The sequence below is a fragment of the Suncus etruscus genome, chromosome 5 (genome assembly GCF_024139225.1).
Source record: "Suncus etruscus isolate mSunEtr1 chromosome 5, mSunEtr1.pri.cur, whole genome shotgun sequence".
NCBI lineage: Eukaryota > Metazoa > Chordata > Mammalia > Eulipotyphla > Soricidae > Suncus > Suncus etruscus.
This window is the reverse complement of record NC_064852.1, coordinates 63,631,172-63,637,897: the sequence shown is the minus strand read 5'-3', so window position 1 is coordinate 63,637,897 and position 6,726 is coordinate 63,631,172. Positions and strand designations below refer to the sequence as shown.

The window sequence follows — 6,726 nt, the reverse complement described above, 5'->3', positions numbered from 1 at the left end:
GGCAGGCAGGACTGGGCACCGGGCTGCTAGCTTCCGGCGTTGCCATGACGACGCAGACGCGCTCCCTGGGCTGCGGCAGACGCGGCCAAACTCCTTTCGGACGGGTGGAGGGCTCAGCTGCAGATAGGGTTGCCCTGCAGGCTCAAGAACAGCGGGGAGCTGGGGGAGAAATTTGCTGAACTTATGAATTTAAAGCCAATGAATTCCCGGCGCTAGTGGAGTGAAGGGTGGGAGTGAGAGATGAAATTTCTGGAGACAATAAATAGGAAACCTAAGGTGAGACCTGAAAGCTGCAAGTGCCTTTGTTGCCCAAAAGGAATGGAATTTCCGAAGGGCAATGGATGGGACTTCTCCGGCATGCATGCATGCATTCATTCATTCATTCACTCATTCATGGAATTTTCATGGCTATGGCAAGAGGTGCTGGGCTGCTCCCTGCATGTTTCAAACCCATGCCAAAGGGGACCATGCTGGGACTAGAACTTGAGGCTTCTGTGTCCAAACCATGTGAAGTATGTATACGAAGGTAGTCAAAATAGTATATGATGAAATCTCAATGTCCACCAGCAACAATGATCAAATCATGGCCAATCCTGTTATATCGTGTTCCTGCTATCTGTATTATTTTGAGGAAAAGCCCCAGACATCATTTCATCCATAAATATTTCAAGATATTCCTCTAAAAGATAAAATTATAATATTCCTCCAAAAAATAACCATGAAAACCAAATCTAAAGTCGACAATAACAGAATCGATACCCAATCTACAACAAGCTGTACAATGGGGAACAGTTCCACTGGCATTATGGGGGTAAAGGAGGGAGATGTGGGATGCATGCTGGGAACAGCGGTGGAGGGAGGACAACACTGGTGGTGGGAATGCCCCTCACTTATTGTTACTATGTGCCTCAAATATTATTGTGAGAGAATTGTAATTCACTTTGACCACAATAAAAAAAAATAACCCAAATACCAGCACCTTAAAGAGCTCTAACAGTTATGGGGTTAGAACACTGTGCTCAGGGGCAGGAGCAATAGCACAGCTGTAAGGCACTGAGATAAGGTCTTGCACTGAGTCAACCAGAGATGGACCTGAGTTCGATTCCTGCCATCCCATATGGTCCCCTGAGCCTGCCAGGAGCGATTTCTGTAAGCAAAGCCAGGAGTAACCCCTGAGTGTTGCTGGGTGTGTCCCCCTCCGACTCCCCCCCCCCCAAAAAAAAGAATACTGTGCTCAGGCCTGTTCTACACTGATCCTCTTGGTCACCAATTGAAGAAAACTTTTCTTTCATTTAATCATGTGATTTAATTTTCTTATGTAGGAAATCATTTTCTTTCTCATTTGTTGTTACTTTTTTATATTGGAAGTTCCATGTAAATATAAACCAGCAAAGTGAATTTTCAGTTTAATTTTGGTGACTGCTGTTTACTTCAGATATTTTTTAAGACTTCAAGTTAATATTTGGTATCATTTTTGATAACTTTTTGGAGGAGCTAAATGAAGAGAAGGACCTTTTCTTTAAAAAACAAGTATAAATCTACAAGGGCACATGAAAACAATAAACCACTTTTCTTCACAGATCAAATCAAACAAATATTTTTAGTTTTTGTTTACAAAAATTATAATAGGTCCAGGAGTAATAGAACAGGAGCTTAGAGTGACTGCTTTACAAGCATCTGGTCACAAGTTCAAATCCTGAGTTTTCCACATGCCAGTTCCAACCTGTGCTGTCTGTGATTCTCTGGCACAGCAGGCAATTTCCAACTATACACACCAGAGCCAAGTATGTGTGAGCAGCAAAAAAAAATGGGATTAAAAACTCTCTCACTCTTCCCTGTAAGCAATTCAACTAAAAAGACATATGAGTCATGATTAGGAAGTATGAGTCCTAGAAGACATGTTGACATGTGACACTGCAGCCACTCCTAGGGAGTAGCACAGCCATACCATGTATACTGCAACTAGTACTTATACCAGAGAGCACAATTTCAGCAGTGCAAACATCAGTGAGCATCATAACCGAGTGTGTGGACACCACATACTGATAGGGGCTCCTGTAAGCATTCCAGACAGGGATGTGTGCAACCCTCATCCATTGCAAGAACATCAACAACAATAAAGGAAAGAGAGAGAAGGGAAGGAATTAAAAAAATCATAATAATCTCTCAAGACTTACAAAGATCTATTGTGATTCTCTGTACACAGGCCATACCATATTTTTCACTTTCCAATATTGTTCTTGCTGCTTCTTCCTTGAATAAATGGACACCTACTTGTCTGAAGTTATTTATGACCCTATTGATGGGAGATTATGGAAGGAATCCTGTGAGAATAATTGCCTTTCTTTCTCCTGTGCTTCATCACTTGTCGTGCTGTGTGTAGTTTTGGTCTCCTTACTGGGGATGTTCAGTTTCCATTCCTCATTCTCAAATCCCTTCTGATCTCTACTACAATCTGGGATGAACATTTTCCCCATCTTTTAAGCTAACACAAGAAGCAATGTCTTATCATCTCTCCCCAATGGCTTCCAGGAGAGGGTTATTGCCTATCTCTGGGTTTCCATATGCTGTGCTCCATCCTCTTTTGGAGTTTTTTCTATAGGCTATGCCTATCTTTATGTGTATGCATTTTTTATTGTATCATATGGGAGATAATATGCAGGTCATAGTAGAGTTAATGGAAGTGTATGGTAGTGTAGACACTACTGGACACTTTCTCTTTCTTAAAAGCAATATCCCAACTCTGCTCAAATCTTTTCCCAAGTCCATCATTTCAGTTGTATCTAGCCAATCATGAATTTTCAGATCCTTTACAGTTGAGTAGAATAAGCAATCTAATTGTAGCTACAGATATGGGAGAGAGCACTTCTAAGAACCCTTCCTCAGAAGAAAGGAGCACAAGCACAACATCTTTATCTTTATGGACACTATAGTATCCAGAAGATGGCACCAGTCATCTGAGGTCATGAGGTGCATTAATGTTCAGTTGATGCTGATACGCAGAATGTCAGGGAGGGCAGGAAGGAGCTCCCAGGCTTTGGAAGCTACCATCTCACCTCTGGTTTTGGTGCCTACATCCCCTGAGGTTAGTCTTTCAACTGGCAAAAATATATATATATATATATATATTTTTGGTTTTTGGGCCACACCCGGTGATGCTCAGGAGTTACTCCTGGCTATGTGATCAGAAATTGCTCCTGGCTAGGGGGACCATATGGGACCCCAGAGATCTACCCCAGGTCTGTCAGCGGCGTGCAAGGCAAATGCCCTACCACTGCACTATTGCTCTGGCTCCATTAACTGGCAATATTTTAATATACAATCATTCCTAAGCACTCCTCAAAGTGTGAATAGGTGTCTAAGAGTTTGATAGAAATGCAAAATTTTAGGTCTTCCACAAAATCGTATTAAAAGAGTCAGTCTGCAGTTCATGAACATCTCCCAGGATACTTATAAATACATCAAAGTTTGGGAAATAATGAACTGATGCCCTATAATCATAGATGTTTTTGTTTGTTAGTTTTTTGTGTTTTGGTTTTGGTTTTTAGGCCACACCCAGTGGCATTCAGGGGCTACTTCTGGCTCTGTGCTCAAAATTACTCCTGGCAGATTTGAGGTAACATATGGGATGCCAGGGATTGAACCCCAGTCTGCCCCATTGAAGGCAAACACCCTACCAGCTGTGCTATTACTCTGGCCCAGTCACAGCTGTTTTTAAGACTCAAGACTTAAAGACTCAAGACTTTAAGACTTTACTTGCTGTTATGGATTAAACCTGATTGAATCACTTCCCATCAAGAGATGGAGTCTCTGTGTTTTACCTTTAAATCAGAATGGGTTTATGACAGCATTAACTGCCCAGACCAGTCCTGCTTGAATTTCTAACCCTAAGAATGTGAAATATAGAATTAAATGGCAGTTCTTTTTAGTCTGCAATTTGCAGGTATTCTTTTTAATGCTCCTTTAATTATGAGTGAAGGAAGCAGGATTCCATGTGTTTAGGATACATTTGTGTTTCCTTTTCTACAGTCCTATCTCCCTTACACACATTTCCTCTGAATTATTTTTCTTTTGTTTGTTTTGTTTTAGGGCCACACCTGGTGGCACTCAGGGATTACTCCTGGCTCTGTGCTCAGAAATTGCTCCTGGCAGGTACGGGGGACCATATGGGATGCCAGGACCCAAATCACCATTGGTCCTGGGTCAGCTGCTTGCAAGGCAAACTCCCTACTGCTGTGCTATCTCTCTGGCCTCCTTCTTTAAATTCTTGTTTGTTTTTTATTTTTTATTATTATTGTTTAGTTTTCAGAGTTCTTTCTATATTAGGGATATTAGTGTTTTGTTCTATGATAAGTTGCAAATTCTTCCCAAATTATAATTTGTAGTTAATGGTTTTTGCCTTGTAAAATTAAAATAATTTTATATTTATTATTAATTTCACCATAACAAAGTACTCCCAAAATTTGGTACTCTAAAGTAATTATAAGGATTTATTCTCTCATAGTTTTTGTGGGATGTAAATTCAGACAGGGTGTAGCATGATTTTTTCTGTTTTATAATGTGAGGGATTTCTGAGAAGATTGCTCAATAGGTTCAAACTTATCCTTGCATGTACTAAACCCTGAGTTTGATCCCCAACCCTGCTTGATATCATGCCTAGCACCACCAGGCGTACAGAGCAGGACCAAGGTTTTCTTGGGCACCATTGTGGAGGTCACCTCAAAAGATACTTACATGCAAACTTCTCTTTGTAAGGTGTCTCCTACTCTATCCTAGGGAAGGTCTAGTTTTCTTTCTTCCTTCTTTCTTTTTCTTCCTCCCTCTTTCCTTCCTTTCTTCCCTCTCTATTCTTTCTCCTTCCTCCCTTCCTCCCTTCCTCCCTTCCTCCCTTCCTCCCTCCCTCCCTCCCTCCCTCCCTCCCTCCCTCCCTCCCTCCCTCCCTCCCTCCCTCCCTTCCTTCCTTCCTTCCTTCCTTCCTTCCTTCCTTCCTTCCTTCCTTCCTTCCTTCCTTCCTTCCTTCCTTCCTTCCTTTCTTTTTTCTTTTTTTGTTTTTGGGCCACACCTGGCGATGCTCAGGGATTACTCCTGGCTGTCTGCTCAGAAATAGCTCCTGGCAGGCACGGGGGACCATATGGGACACCGGGATTCGAACCAACCACCTTTGGTCCTGGATCGGCTGCTTGCAAGGCAAACGCCGCTGTGCTATCTCTCTGGGCCATCTTTCTTTCCTTCTTTCCTTCTTTCCTTCTTTCTTTCTCTTTCCTTCTTTCTTTCTTTCTTTCTTTCCTTCCTTCCTTCCTTCCTTCCTTCCTTCCTTCCTTCCTTCCTTCCTTCCTTCCTTCCTTCCTTCCTTCCTTCCTTCCTTTCTTTCTTTCTTTCTTTCTTTCTTTCTTTCTTTCTTTCTTTCTTTCTTTCTTTCTCTTTCTCTCTTTCTCTCTTTCTTGCTTTTTTCTTGCTTTCTTGCAGTCTTCCTTCTTCTTCTTCTTCTTTTTTTTTTGTGGTTTTTTGGGTCACACCCGGCAGTGCTCAGGGGAAACTCCTGGCTTCATGCTCAGAAATTGCTTCTGGCAGTCACGGGGGACCATATGGGAAGCCCGGATTCGAACTGATGACCTTCTGCATGAAAGGCAAACACCTAACCTCCATGCTATCTCTCCGGCCCGCAGTCTTCCTTCTTTCCTTCCTTCCTTCCTTCCTTCCTTCCTTCCTTCCTTCCTTCCTTCCTTCCTTCCTTCCTTCCTTCCTTCCTTCCTTCCTTCCTTCCTTCCTTCCATCCTTCCTTCCTTCCTTCCTTCCTTCCTTCCTTCCTTCCTTCCTTCTTCCTTCCTTCCTTTCATCTTCTTTCTCTCTCCTCTTTCTTTCACCTTTCTTGTTTTCTTTCTTTCTTCCTCCCTCCCTCCCTTCTTTCTTTCTTCTTTCCTTCCTCCCTCCCTCCTCTTTCGTTCTTTCTTCCTTTCTTCCTTCCTTTCTTCCTTCCTTCCTTCCTTCCTTCCTTCTTTCTTTCTTTCTTTCTTTCTTTCTTTCTTTCTTTCTTTCTTTCTTTCTTTCTTTCTTTCTTTCTTTCTTTCTTTCTTTCTTTCTTTCTTTCTCTTCTTTCTTTCTTTCTTTTTTCTTGCTTTCTTGCAGTCTTCCTTCTTTCCTTCCTTCCTTTCTTCTTTCTTTCTTTCTTTCTTTCTTTCTTTCTTTCTTTCTTTCTTTCTTTCTTTCTTTCTTTCTTTCTTTCTTTCTTTCTTTCTTTCTTTCTTTCTTTCTTTCTTTCTTTCTTCTTTCTTTCTTTCTTTCTTTTTTCTTGCTTTCTTGCAGTCTTCCTTCTTTCCTTCCTTCCTTTCTTTTTTCTTTCTTTCTTTCTTTCTTTCTTTCTTTCTTTCTTTCTTTCTTTCTTTCTTTCTTTCTTTCTTTCTTTCTTTCTTTCTTTCTTTCTTTCTTTCTTTCTTTCTTTCTTTCTTTCTTTCTTTCTTTCTTTCTTTTCTCTTTCTTGATGATTGAATCCAGATTCCCATATATATCCCATAGAAGGTATATACTCTACCTCTAAGCCAGATCCCTGACCCCCAAGTCTAATTTACTTATCTTTTCCATGGAGAAGTTAAAACTTAAATCACTTAGGAGACACTAGCAACACTGTCTTTCATTTAATATATTGCCCTCAGATAGAGGACTTATCAGATATTAAACTAATATTAACAGATATTACACTTGATCTTAGCCAAAAGGCTGAGAAGAGAT

At 41.1% G+C, this 6,726-nt stretch overlaps 1 pseudogene; it reads right to left on the bottom strand.

Annotated features, from left to right (window-relative positions):
• Window positions 1–6,618: 6,618 nt before the first annotated feature.
• Window positions 6,619–6,726, bottom strand: LOC126010345 (uncharacterized; annotated as a pseudogene).